Source organism: Pteropus medius, unplaced genomic scaffold (genome assembly GCF_902729225.1).
Source record: "Pteropus medius unplaced genomic scaffold, Ma_sr-lr_union100, whole genome shotgun sequence".
Classification (NCBI taxonomy): domain Eukaryota; kingdom Metazoa; phylum Chordata; class Mammalia; order Chiroptera; family Pteropodidae; genus Pteropus; species Pteropus medius.
The window spans coordinates 10,393,372-10,408,012 of NW_024349803.1; the positions used below are offsets into that span (position 1 = coordinate 10,393,372).

Here is a 14,641-nt window from a genome sequence, read left to right on the forward strand (position 1 = left end):
AAAGAACATCTTCAAAAATGACACTGATAATAAAAACTACCATGAGATACCACTTTGACCCAGTTAGGATGGCTATAATAAAAAAATGACAGACAATCACAAGTATTAGTGAGGATGTAGACACACTGGAACCTTCATACATTTTTGGTAGGAGTGTAAAACAGTGCAGCTACTTGGGAAAACAGTTTGGGGGTTCTCAAAATGTTAAACATAGTTAGTGTATTACCCACAATTCCACTCCTAAGTATGTATGCAAGAGAAATGAAAACATATGTTCATATGAAGACTCGTACATGACTGTTTAGAGCAGCTTTATTCATAATACTCAAAAAGTACAATCTGTCCATCAGCTGATGAACAGATAAACAAAATGTGGTGCACACATACAATGGAATATTATTCAGTCACAAAAAGGAATGAAGCGCTTCTACAAGCTGCAACTTAGATAAACCTTGAAAACATTGTGCAAAGTGTAAAAAGTTGGTCACCAAAGACATCAGTTGTACGATTTCATTTATATGAAATGTCCTGAACAGGCAAATCCATACAGACAGAAAGTAGATTGATGAGTGGTTTCCAGGGTGTTGGGGTCTGGGGAGGCAAGGAGTGACTACAAATGGGTACTTTTTGGGTGGGGGGGGGGGAGAGGAGGGAAAGGCTGTAATGAAAATATTCTGGAATTAGATAACGAGGGTTGCACAACGTTGTGAATACACTATAACCCACTGAATTGTATACTTCAAAAGGTGGAATTTTATGCTGTGTGAATGATTTTTTTTTTTTTTAAGGGGAAAAAATGACGCCAATAGAGGAGTTAGCGGAACTGAAACAATGAAATAGAGCACGAGTGTTGCCTGTCCTGGTCGCATCCATCCAAATGAACTTTGGGCCCAGGAATGGTGTATCAAGAAGACCTGGAGAAGGGACGCTGGAGGCAGGATCTAGGGAGATACGAGTCCCAGGATTCTGAGGAAACGCGATTAAGGTGGCGATTAGGAATCACTTACGAATGGGAAGGCGTCCTTAGGCTCAGAAGTTGGCCAGGCCCAGCAGAGAACTCAAGGGAGCACGGAGGCTCTTAAAGAAGCCCGGGCGAATTCCCATTCTGCGTCCACCTTAAAGCCCGCTCCCTGGAGCCACGGGTCAGACGGCGGTCAGTGTGCGGGGCCCAGGCGGGAGGGGCTGAGGCTGCGGTGCCAGCCGCGTTCAGCGGCCGGGCTCGCGCGCCCTGCGGAGTCCCAGGACCTTGGCGCGGGTGGCTGTGACTCCGCGGGTGGCTGTGACTCCACGGGCTGCGTGTCCTGGAGCGTGGATGGAGGCCGGGGCGGCGGGGTCGCGGCGCCAGGCCGGCTCCCCTAGCCCCCCCGCAGCGCTCTATTTTTAGCAGGCGCTGTTGTAATATAAGGAATGCGCCGCGCGCCAAGCGCTCCGGGCGCGCGCGGGTGCGCGGTCGCTTTAAGGAGGCGCCGGGGTGGGGACGGGCCAGAGCGGCTGGCGGGCCCGCGGGTCGGGAGCCGTCAGTCCCGCGCGAGCATGGAGGCGGCCTGAGGGCCAGAGCCCAGCCGGGGCCGGAGCGTTTGGTGAGTGGTCTGGCCAGCCGAGCACGCGGGGGCGGGAAGGGGGCGCGCTGCCCGCGGCCTGGGCTGGCGCTTTGTTCCGAGGCGGGAGGTGTGGCCGCCCCCCGCCCGGCCGTGCTCTCCTAGCGGAATGCGCTCTGGGACTGGCGATGAGTGGCCTTTTGCCCCCACCGCAGGCTCCCGCATAACGGCGTGCGATCGAGAAATCGGCCACGACCGAGACTCCAGTGGGAAGGGCCTGCCCACCGCCCCAAAAGCCCCTGTTATGATAACCGTCCTTGGGCTCCTTGTCTGCCTGGGCGAGAACCCGCGGAGTGGTGGGCAGCGGGACTCGGGAAGAGGGGCACTTTGTCCCCTTTTAAAATGGCGTTAACGAGCGCCGAGCTCCGCCGGGGGAGTTGTCAAATCCAGCTGAATAACAAAAAGCAGCCTGCTTCATAAACAGCCCTTCACTGTGCCCGAGGCTTGAGGCTTGGGGTTTTGATCACGAGTAGGGCCTGGCCCATTCATTGACCGGACCTGACTAGGGCTCCCACCGTGTGTGGGACACAGTGCCAGCCAGCTTCCGCTCTTCGGGGAAGATAGGGGCACAAACCGAGAGACAGCCCAGCGTGGTCGGTACTGGCCTCAGGGAAGCATAGGAGTTGTGGTAGCAGACAGTGTGGAAAGTCAGGGAAGGACCGCTAGAGGAGGTGATGCCTGGCAGGAGCTTGGGCACTGGACACCCAATTAGACTGTCTGTGGCTGGGACAAAGCCTAGTCTGGAGAAGTGGGCAGAGGGCCACTTTATCAAGGCCCTGATCACAGAGCCCTGGGCTTGACCCTCTTGCCTCCATGGGCCCCTGCTGGTACCTGACTTCCTTGGGCTAGAATGGTTCTTGCCCCTCCAGGACTCAATTCTGTCCTGGGTCTGACTAGAGAGGGTGACTGATAAGGTTCAGAATTGTGGCCTCAAAGGAGTGACTTCCCTGGCAGCAGGAGTAATAAGGTGATCTGACTTAAAAAGCCCTGAAGCTCCATTGTAATAACCGCAGTCAGCAGGGCTTACACAGACCAGACTTGAATGTGCTTGCTCATCATTTGACAAGACTCCTTCAGAGGTTTTATTATTATCCCCATATGCATGTGGGAGACTGGGGCTAAAAGGGTCAATAATGTGCCCAAGAGACCATGATTTAGACTATGCAGCTGTCAGGCCCCTCTGGTGAGGGTCGCGGTCCTGGGCTTGAAGGGTCCAGGTGCAGCCTGTGTTATGCTCTATTGACATTCACTGGTGGGTTGAAGGGTGGGGTGGTGAGCCGTTAGTATTCATGACTGACATGTGTCAGGGGCTTTGCTGTGAATAAAGCACTTTCACTGAGACAGTTCTTAGAGTTTCTCCTGCTTCTCTTCTGAGGGAAGAAACTTGAGCCGGCTAACATTTTGTAAATCTCCTAATTTCCTGTAAATTGCATGTCCCTGCTGACTGGGGTTGAAAATGTTTCAGGCCATGGTTTTCACCCTTGGGTCTATTCTCACTGCCCAGCAGCCAATTACCTTCTCTGTCTGTGATTTATGGTGTAGTTTGCCCTTTTTCTGCCAGGGCAGAAGGCATGGGGCTTTAATGCTCTGGGGTTTTCAAGGCTGCAGGGTCTGCCAGCCTCTTTCTGGGGAGGAGGGGGTGTTGAGTAAGCCAGGAGCTCTGGTGGAAACTGCTCCTCCCCCCAGTGGCCTCAACATTTCCTTATGGAGAAGGGGGGTCAAGGCCCTCTGCTGAGCCCTGGTGAGGCAAGCAGCAGTCTTCCAGGGTTGCCAGCTTTGCTCCTGTATAAGGCAATTTGTATTTTTCCACTACTCATGTTTTCACCTACATAAGACGTTTTCGTGACAGGTATAACTTTTATTTTATTATCAGTTCTAACCAAAAGTGTTTCATGCTTTCAGTTATTTGAGCTGTTTATAAAGTGACAAGTTAGTTATCCCTGGGGTTGGTTCCTGAGCTTGACTGATCACCTGGAACCAGAAAGGACCTCTGGGCTCTGATGAACTGAACTAGCTCCTGGGGTGACTGACCCTAATATCAATCAGAATTCCATGTTGACTAGCCTGCTGGATTGAGTGAGTTCTCGGGGAACTGTGACCTCCATTTTATATTTCACATCTGGTATACTCATTGCTCTACCCACGAAATGCCCCTAAATGGAGTGTGCCTCCCTGCAAGTGATTGAAAACATACCTGCTCATGAGCGTTGTGTCATTTATGCAAACCACACTCGTGAACTAAGTGGGAACACATTCTTGTGGAAAGCCGAAATGTGCTCAAGTGTCCAGAGAGTGAGCATTGAGTTCCAGGAGTTCTGTACCTGCCAGGCCCTGGGCAGGCATCTGGTTGTCTATAATGTACTGTTGCCTTTGGGGATGAGAAAAAGGAAGGAGCTGGGTGAGCTCCCGGTGTGCCCTGGGACATCTGGTAGATGCCCATTGTCTAGAGACTGAGCAGAGAGAATTCACCTTTTGAGGAGAAATTTGTTGGTGGATCCTGAGGCCTTGCCAGCCCTCATAGTCTTAGGCGATGCCCCTGGGCCCTGTGGTACTCGATCAGTGGGGATGCTTTTGGTTGCAAATAACAAACTTCAGGTAATAGTGGATTAAGCAGAGTTTAGATTTCCCAAAGATGCTCTCAGTTCACATGAGGTCTGTATACACAGGGAAGGGATATTAGTGCCACTTCCAGCAAGTTCTTGCATGAGACAGGTAGCCAACAAGACTGAGGATCCAATGTGCAGAGCAATGGATTTTACCTTTTTTGGGTCACAGCCTCTTTAATATGCCAGTAAGAAGCCCAGGGAAAAGTTGTTTGGATATACAAAGTTGGGCATGCAATTCAAGGGATTGATGGATCTCAGGTTAGATCCCTTGGTCTAAGCCACATTACTTCACTACTGTTTACCTAGGACCTACTGTGTCCCTCTGCCCACCAGGATAGCATGCCATCCTGGTAGAGACAGGTGTCAAGAATGAAAATAGAGAGGGACGGCTGTCAGTTCTCAGCCTGTGTTGAAGTCTGTGCAGTCAGCCAGTGGGTCTGTCTTGTGGAACTGTGACCAAGAGGGCAGTGCCGCTGCTGCCTCATGCTTCATACTGGCTAAGATGACAGCCACGTTACACTCCTTGGTGCCCATCTCCAGTCTTCTAGGTAGTATTCTTGCTGCATGTGATGAGATTGTCCTGCTTATTTTCAGAGACTCCACCCCCTGGTCTTCCTTGGCCTGGCCCCTACCCCTGAGCCCCTAGGCCTTTTTAGCTGTTGGCATGCTTCAAGGCAGCTTTCTGAAGCCATCCATCTTGTAGGGGGTCATGAAATATCAATGTGCATTTACCTTCTTAATGTCCCTGTCATTGTCATTTAGTATTCTTGGTAGCTTTACTAGCTGGGGCTTGCTGATGGCCTGTGGCCAAATGACAATGTGGGTCACTGCTGGTTGCTGAAGTGACATTCTGCATCTCATAGGGGCATATTCTTGTCAAGAGAGCCTGGCATCCAGTCATCTAGATGGATAAAATATCATGACTTACATCTGGGTTGTATTGCTCATGAGGTTTTGGAGAATGCCAGGAAAGGATTTGGCTGTGCAGCCAGTAGTGGTAGAATGATAGAGGGTGGGGTGGAGAGCTGGGAGCTCTGAGCTCTGGTTTGGGTCCTCTGTGACTATCTATAGGGCCTTGGGCGGGTCCTGAGCTGCAGGGGCCCAGGCACCATCTGTGACTTCTCTGCCCAGCCTTCAGGGTTGTCATGGGGATTAGATAAAATACACCGATGAGAACATACTTAGGAAGCCAGAAAGGGTTATAAAAATGAAGAGCATTATCAGCATTCAAGCAACCTTCAGATAACAGAATCATTATCCCAGAGGGGGCCCCTGGAGCCTCTGTGGTCTGGATTCAGACCCTGTAGAGCATATTTCTCATAGTGATGAAGGAGATGATTTTAGGTGGGACACATACAGCATCTTTTATTTTACTCTGTACTTGTTTATATATATTATAAAAAGTGTAGCTATCACATCCAACTTTTTTTTTTATAATAAGTATTTAGCTCAGACTAAAGCTAAAGAAAGATTTTTAAGTGACCCCTTGAGTAAAAGCTGGGAAACTTTCAACAGGGAAGTCCCTCCCACTCAGCCTTCGAGGCTTCAGCCGGGCCCTCCTAGAGATAGGAAGATTGCCGCCCCTCAAGTCAGGCCACTCCATTTGAGGATTCTCTTATCTTTGCAAAGTTCATTCCTTTCTTCCCTTAAGCTGTCTCATTGGATCTGTCCCACGTGAACCGTTGACAATCATGTTTTTTCTCTAGTGCCAGCAGCACTGCTTTCTTCAACTGCTCCTCAGATGATGTGATTTAAAGACAGCTTCTCTGTATGTCCCCCTGCCTTTCCCTCTCTCAATCCCTCCTCCCTTCCGTCTTTCCTTCAACAAAGACTTGTGGGCTAGACACTCTATATTCACCATCTCTCAACCTAACAATTTTACTGTTAGCCTTTTGCCAATATGGAAACCAAGGCCCAGGGAGGTTAAAGAAACCACTCATAGTCCTCGTCTGAGAAGGAGTCTGACCAGGGTCTGCCTGGTCTCGAAGTACACATTCCTTCCATCACACTGCACTGCTCCCAGAACTGGATGACCAGAAACGACCTGCCTCTTCTCTCCTAGTACTCTTGGGACATATCCTATGGGGGCACGATCATACGTAATCAGTGCTGCATTGGAGCAAAGGCTTCAAGAGGAGAGAGGACAGAGCAGCCTGTGCACAAGGACGTTAGGAGGCAGCAGAAGCCACAGAGGTGCAGAAGCAGCTTGTTGGCAGAGAGAGAGCCTAGATGGCAGTGGTTATCCCTGACTCTCATTAATCATACAGGCAGCAATGAATCCCTAAATCATTTGCGCACTTGGTAAATTTTTTTCAATTTTGAAAAATAAGAAAAGGAAATGTAAGGGATGATGTAACAAGCACCATGTACCCATTACCCAAAACGAACAGATGCAACTGTTTGGTCTGTACTTGACCCTTTTCAGGGTAGGGCAGGACCTAAAACATATCCCTCATCGTTAGGCCTGGCTGATCTGGGCCTGTCCTCAGCCTGTGGTAGACTTTTGGAGCCTTGTTCCTGAGTTTCCATGTGTTGGCTCTTTTAGCTAATATTCCCAGCTAATTCAATGAAAATGCCACCTACGTGTCCATCAAGGTTGCAGCTGTTTCACTATTACTATCTCAAGGTTGTCGATACCTATGACCACACTGGGGAGAAACCACCAGAGAGTAGGATGAGTATGCATTTTTAGATTTAGCCCTTTTCAAAAAAGTTGATTGACCCTCAAAAAACACCTGCCTTGACCCTTGTGGACTCAGGCCAGGCTATATATAGAGCATAATTTAGTCACAGCCGAACTGAACTGTCATTTAAATGGTGAATATTTGGAAAAGAGAGAAAAAGATGATTTTCTTTTTATAATTAGATGACAATGATTTGTTAAGCAGCTCATATTAAAAGATCTTTAACAAAATGCGTTTTATCATCTAAAGTAAAGAACTACTTTAAAGGAAGGAAAACTACAGTACAGCGTAGAACCTTTCTAATCCCTAACTTCGTCTTTGCAAAGCTATCCCTTTACTCAGCTTTCCCAGAAAAAACACTCAGGTACTTGGTCCTTGGTCCTGGGGTGGGGGTGGGGTGGGGGACGCAGCTCTCCAGCTGCAGAGGGTGGACGCTCTCCATGACAGTTTCTCACCCAACTATTCGCGGCTTCTTCTTTCCACCCCCTGACTGACTCTCCAGCTGGAGCCTGATGCCATCCTGCTTGCATGGAGCTTGGGCTTGAGTTAGAAAAGCAGAGGAATACCGCTTTTTAAAGCTGGGCAGAAAAGATTCGAACACATCTGGAAAAGCCTTTTACACCCAGGCAGATCTCATTTTCAGGGCGTCACGCATGATAGGGGACAAAGATTTAAATGAGTTTCATAACAGAACACTGGAAAGTCCTCTTTATTAAGTGATAAGAATGAGTTGAAATGTTTTCTGTCCCTGGGTTGCCAAAAAGGAACAGTAGTGCCTGTATCCTTTTCCCTTACTCTGATGGAGATGCTGCAAAGCCAGCGAGGGCTGGGAGCCCCAAGACCTCAGGAAGACCTGCTTCGTTGGTGTTTGTCCCACCATAGAAGCCATCGGAGCCTGTACCAGCGAAGGCAGTAAACCATATTACAACACCAATTCCTATTTGATTATACAGAAATGTACATACATGTTATATTTACAAGCACACTTTTATTTTTTCTCCAAATCCTGGTAGTTTGGGTTATTTCTTCTTAAACTTCTCCCTTCTAGCCATCTCTCCTTTGGCCCCAGGCTTAACATCTCTCACTTGGATTACGGCAATAGCATTGCAACTGTTTCACTATCTCTAATTCTGCCCCCTCTAAATCCATGCTAAAGTTGACCAAAATGAAGTATTTCAAAATTACATTGGAGCATTGCTTATAGACCCTCGATGAGTAAGGAGAAAGGACTAGTCCTAACAGATGTGTCGTTCTGGCATAGGAATAGACAGGTAGGTTAGTAAAACAGAATAGAGTACCTCCCCTAAGCGCAACCCCCCAATATTTTTATTTGAAATGAGGCTATAGGGCCACTTTTTAAAGAAGTGTTCTGGTTTTAAGAGAATCTGCTATACATACTATGTATTAGGCTTCCCAGATTAAAAGTGAAAGTATATGGAGGTTGCTGAAGATGTGCTGGACTTGGGGGTGCCCACTCTCCCCTTAGGAGCTGGCCATTTTGGGGGAGTTCTGGAGACAGGCTCTTGCTTCCCCAAAGCATTACATATTCATTTTAAAAGCAAAGTTAATTTTAATTCACGTTAGGGGTTATTTTTCTCTTTTTTCTTTAAAATTTCAGAACACCTTTTTGAAAATATCTCCCCTTTTAGATAATCCACAAACTCACCCCTTTATATTTTCATTACACTGGAAATGAGGTCCCAAGGAAGAGGTAGAGGCAAACCCGTCTTTCTGGGTGAGTACCATTTTCTCACAAGTAGGCTCAGCAGCCCAAAATAGCCTCTTTCATGTTCTTTTTTCAATGCCTGCTTTATTGTAACAGCAGATGATAGAAAAGGGTGGAGTCACTGTCCCCAAGCCTCGGGGACATATATGAATAAAATAACTTGTATGAGATCTGTCTTCTCGGCCATCCCTCCCCACCCACATTCCGCAAGTTGAGATTCTTGGGGCCGCAGAGCTGGGAAGGCCTTGCGCTCTTCACACCCAAGCCCCTCTCTTCCTGCTAGAGAAGCCAGGCCCAGGTGCCCTGGTGGCACTCCCAGGGGCTAGGGTCAGCTGGCATCAGAGCCTTCCCATCCACGCCCACTCCCTGACCCGCGACTCCACCCACCGCAGTGGACATCGGCCTGAGTCCACTTCTCTGGGACTGGGTGGGTGTTTCCTGCATGTTTGAGATTTTACAGAGGAAATCAAAATAAAGAAACAAAGCCTTTGTTTTACTTCTGGACTCAAACTGGGGATGGATGGGTAGAGGGATGGAAAAGGGGAGCAGGAACAGGTCACTTGGCACTTCAACAAGATAACCATTCTAATAAAGCATTTAATAGGGACTTTTTCTATTTGGGGTTGGTGTGAGTGAATAGGAAAGCTGCTGGGAGGGGCTCTGTGTGGAAGGAGAGGGCCCCAGGCTCGGTGTCTGGCAGGGTACTGGCCCACCAGCAGGGCCTGCAGAACAAGCAGCCAGAGGGTCTTGAGGAAGAGGTTAACAGCTCAGTCCTCCCTCCCTTCTTAGAAGACCCACAAAAGAGTGGGCAAGGCCATGGGCCTGGGCTCTAATTTCTGCCCCCTCTTTGTTATCTGTGTGACCCTGGGCAAGTCTCCCACTGCTTCGAGCCTCCTTTGCCATGTTTATAACAGGAGACAATCCTGCTGTCCCAGGTACCCTGTCCCTCTCTTTGCTCTAGTCCAGTTATATGGGGTCAGACCCTCATCCCACGTATGTGGAAATGGGGAGGTGCTCCCCCCAATATTTCTTCATTCTTCCCAAAGGATTTCTCCTTGGAGAAGTTCTCTGAGTATATCATTTATTTTCTTTAAAAATTACCCAAGCATTGACAAAATGCTAGTATTTCTGGGGATTTCAAGGTGGGGACTGTGCCCACTTGCCGTCCGGCCTCTGGCAGGGGTCAGCTGCCACACTTTGCATGTGTACGGTAGTCCTGGCTTTCCCCATTTCCTAAGCCCCACCACGCCATGGCTGTTGTATATAACAGGGCTTATATACACACCCAAGGGCCTATAAGAAAGGGAGTTACCCATCACTCAGAACAGGGCTGAAGTTAAAACTTTTCAGACATCCCTTCCTTCCCTGCTCACACTGTTGGAGAATTTCTCCCTGGCTGTCTCCTCAAGCCTAGTTTACTAACTAGGATACTTTCCCCTAGAATTTGTGAAAACTCAAAATTTCCTTTACTTTTGATTGCAGAGCAGTAATAACATCTATTCTAGACTAGGCTGTGGACCTAGTCGACATCTGAAAAGAGCCATTGAAGGAAGAGCTTGTCTAAACAAGAGTTATGCACCCTAGTTCTGCACCTTCACCTGCAGAAAGAGCCCAAGGAGCTCTGGGATTATTACTATCATTAATACTCGCTACATCGAATTCCTAAGTTAGGCCTTCTTTCCCAGTGACCAGAGCAAACCCAAGTGTTAATTTTTCTTTCCTCTGAACATTTTAAGAGTAGCTGTGAAGATTAGAGCTGATGTAGGTCAACAAATATTTATTGAGCACGTTCTTTGTTCCAAGCATGTGCTGGAGGCCAGACATACAGTGGAGAATAAAACAGGACAGGCCCTGCCCTAGTGGAGCTGCAAGTCTAGTGTGGATGTCATATTACATCATATACAATTAGGCAGTTAAGTACCAGCATGCAAACTACTGCCAAGACAGACAGCTGGGTGTTTTGTAATTGTGTAACAGTTATCTCACCTAGTCTGGTGTGAGGAGTGGTGGGGGTGAGTGGGCAGGGAAGTATATGTAAAGTGCTTAGCACATGGTCAGGACTTAATAAACAGTTATTATAATGATCATCCCTGGCCACAGGACTCAGCCTGATTCCACCTCCAGCTGGTTGCTGTTACCATCCACCAACACCAGTTTTGCCCAAGAGAGGTTTATAATTTTTCCAAGGTCACCCAGCTAGTAAGCGGCATAACCAGGATTTAAAACCTGACCTGCTGGAAGCATTTCCACGTTCCTAACATCTGCCTCCCGCTTTCCCCGCCAGAGTTCGTCCCCATCAGATGGGATGTAGGGTGGGACATAGCTCTGCAGCTTCCCCCTTCCTCAGCACCCCTGAAACAAGCCAGCACAGATTGTGGGTCACAATTATTTCTCCAGTCATCAGAAATGAAATGCGCTTCCTTGTTGAACCCTGGGGTAGCCCAGCAGTAATACTTCAGCCCAGCCGAGTGGCTAAGGTCTCCCTGTAGAACAAGTTGTAGGAGGTGAAGGAAACACCTGCCTCCCCTTGGCCTGAGTGCTTTGGGACAGCCTGGAAAACAGCTCGTTTGGCCCCAGGCACCCTTCTGGCCACTTTGGTAGAGGGGTCATTGGCAAGACTTCCTGCAACATGCTGAGGATGATAATCGTAGCAAACACTTCACGTGCCAGGCACTGTTCTAAGTACTTGCATTATATTAGATCATTCTGTCCTTAAAACAGCTCTGTGAGGTAGATACTGTTATTAACAGGTGAGGAAACTGAGGTACAAAAGGGCTGAAAAATGTGCCTGAGATCACACACTTAGCAGAGGGGCAAATGCTGTGGTCAATGACTTCTTATAAAAGTGTTATATGTAGAGTAGAAAGAAGAGGGATGAGAGGCTGGCCCACCTGCCAGTAGTGGCTTCTGGATGGGTCCTACCCCTCGGCAATGGAGCAGGTCTGCCAGCTCTGCCGTTTGCCCGACTCTGCTGTCCAGGGCTAGCCATCCATCCAGGCCAGGCTGCTTAGGAGGGCAAGAAAAACACAGCAGCTATTTAGAGCTTGGGGAGAGAGATGTGAAAAGTGGCTTCCTGCCTTTCCAGTTGAATGGGCTTAAAATCCTGAGTGTAGAAGGGCCCCTGAGAAGTCATCCCACCCGCCTCTGGCCCTGGTTCAACCCTGCAGAACCAGGCAGCCAGACCCTCCTGCCTCCCAGGCCTGCTGCATAGCCTTTGCCTAGAAAAATTCCATACCGCCTTAGGCTGCTCATTGCCATGCCTGCCTCGTTTTCAGGAAGTTTCTCTCTTATTTTGCTCCTGCTCAGTTCTCTAAGTCTGGTTACTCTTTTAAAATGGAGGTTAGATCATCTGTCCCCACTCCAGGGAAGAGCCTAGACCCTGTTTCTTCTCATTTTGGGTCAAACGTAAAAATTGCCACATTTTTCAATAACGGTGTTTAACAATTTGAGTATAAATGGTGGAAACAGATCAAAGCAACGGTCATTTTTGAATGTACTTTTCTGCCCTCCGCCTCCCTGGGTTCTGATGCACTCCTGGAGTGGCTGAGCCCCCGCCTAAAGGCTGTTGGACTGGAAAGTCTCCCACGGGGCTGAGTAAGCCCCGCCCGCCGCCCCACCCGCTGCTCTCTGCACGTATCATCTGCACTTCCTCTCATCTCACAGCTCATTGCTGCCAAAGCCAGGCCAGGCCAGGCCAGGCCAAGGCAGTGCAGAGTGGTCTGCTTTGGAGTGGCTGTGCCACTCTGTGTTCATGCCAAGAAGCATGCTGCAGGAGGTCAGGTGGCAGCAGGTGCCTTTGGGGGCTGGGGCCACCCAGCGGGGGGGAGAAGGGTTAGCTTATTAATGTGTAAAACTTTCAAATCGATAGCCAACATTAAAAAATCAGTTTCATAGAAAAATTCAGATTTCTGGCTACTCTTAAAAAATTTAGACTATCTGGCCAACCCCGTTGCAGATATGCTCACGTTGCAGCCGTCAGCTGGTGGAGGGCGACATGCTCGCCTATTTGCCACAGTCCTCACCTTTTTCTATTGCCTGTACCCGTCCACTTCTCTCATTTATCAACCTTGCTTCTGCCAACATGCGAGTTCGGGTTGTCCATCTGTTTCCTGCTGTAGGGTAAAGCCGTTGAGATGGTGGGCAGCCAGTTCTTGGAGGGCTGGGGTTTGGAAGTCTCCATCTGCCTGCCCTCTGATCTCTGTCACCACCTCTGTTCTTCTCCTGAGCCACTTAGCAAAGGCGACTGGTGGGGGCCTCGAAGTCCCTGAGACAAGACCTCTGGGCTGGGACAGTCCTAAGGGTGAACCCATGAAACTGTATTCTAATTAGCGCCCCATACCCCCACTCAGGAGAAAGATAGTATGAGAAAATTTGTCTTGCTATCATCAGAAGACTCTGGGGTTGGGGAGTGGTATCCCCAGCCCAGGAGGCAGAGATGGCCAGGGAGCTGCTGAGGGCTCAGTGTTTGGGAGTGCAGGTGGCAGGGAAGGAGCTCCTCATTGTCACCTGTTCCTCCTGCTGGGCTGGTGCCCGTGTGTGTCTACTGGGATTGTTCCCCTGGCATCTTCCTCAGAAGGGCTGCTACCACTCCTGGATCTGCGTGGCCCATGGACACGATGCCCATAGCACCCCTGTCTGTCCTCTACCCAAGCCAGACTCCTGGCCGGTTCCCAGTGTCAACCCTACATTTTGGAAATGCAGGCAGCGGACACCTGGAGTGTCTCCGTAGAAAGTTGTGCAGGGCTCTGGCAGGACCCTTAGATAAAGAAGACGAGGTATAGCCCTCAGCCCTGCTGCCCAACCCGAGCAGCGGAAATGTGACAGTGAAACAGCTCCCAGCTCCTGGAGTTGATGGGAGAAGTGGAGGGGCAGTCTCTGAGAAGAGGCAGGGTTGCCATGTGGCTGGGAGCGTGTGGCCACTTGTAGATGGAGAGGTGTGGCCTTGCACAAGCCACAGAACCTCTGTGATCTCAGGGTTCCTCATCACTAACAGCCTAAACAATGCCATCTCGGTAAGGTGGCTGTGAGGAGTCAGAGGCCATAATGGCTGCAGAGCACTCTGGCTGCCGCCTGCCGCCTGGCTGGCACTCCGCAGATGCAAGCAGGGCAGCTCAGTGGCAGGAGGCCTGGGGAGGGCGGAGGGGGCCCAGGAGGGAAGGGTCACTTTGGGAGGCTGGGTTTAAGAAAGGCTTCCTGGGGAAAACAGGGAGGCTGCTCCTTACAGAGGGGGCGTTTTCACAGAGGAATGGGGATGCAGCAGAGAACAGTCACCGGCAGACAGCACCCTGCCAGGGGCTGGGGCCCTGACAAATCAGGAGCCATCCCTGTCATACTAGGAATCAGTGGGAGCAGAGGCTGCATGAGGGGGGAAGGAGTGCTAGGGGCAGCTCAGGGAAGGTCCATGTGCCATGTCGGCAGGGAGAGCTTCAGCCACCCATGGGTGGTTTTTCCAGGAGGAGCGGTGTGCTCAGGGGTTGGCTGAAGGGCGTTAAAGCTGGCGTGGTGGGAGGGCACGGGCGGCCCAGGCAGAGGGCAGAGCCGAGCCACTGAGGTGGACGTGCCTCACGTGGCAGAGTTGCTAGGCCTTGGCCTCAGATGTGAGTAAAGGGATGTTCGAGCTGCTGAGGGAGGAAGAGAGAGCGCTGAGCAAAAAGGAAGGAAAAGGGGTCTAGAGGCGGAGTGGTGGGGGGGCCACTGAGTCCAGTTTGTAACAGGTTGAACCTGAGCAGCCCAAAGAGGTACTGTGAGGAGGCAAGGGGCTCAGAGGAGCCCTCCCTGGGTGTGGGATGAGGGACATTCTGATGGGGTGAGGTAAGTCTAGTGGCCTGCCAGGCTTTGGGGAGTCCGAGGGCCCTCAGTTTTAGGAATCTAGTCCTGAAGCTGGCCCTCCCTGGTGGGGTGACTAGCAACAGGACCTTCCCAGTGGGCATGGAGATTTCTCTCTAAGGCTGAGAAGTTCTCCTTAGCTAGGGGTGAGACTGCCCCAGCCCTAGGAAAATATTAATAGGCCCCCAGGACTGAGAATGA

At 50.0% G+C, this 14,641-nt stretch overlaps 1 protein-coding gene across 5 annotated transcripts in view; it reads left to right on the top strand.

Moving 5' to 3' along the window:
• The first annotated feature begins 965 nt into the window (after positions 1 to 965).
• MRAS (muscle RAS oncogene homolog) overlaps positions 966 to 14,641 on the top strand; it is a 56,586-nt gene continuing 42,910 nt past the window's right edge. Inside the window, exon 1 of one of the 5 annotated variants that reach the window (XM_039837272.1) lies at positions 966 to 985. The gene's annotated coding sequence lies outside the window, so the exon portion shown is untranslated. Of the gene's footprint in view, positions 986 to 1,028; positions 1,154 to 1,444; positions 1,581 to 14,641 lie in introns of those variants that run through there. The other 4 variants (XM_039837270.1, XM_039837273.1, XM_039837268.1 and 1 more) reach the window with 4 other exon arrangements.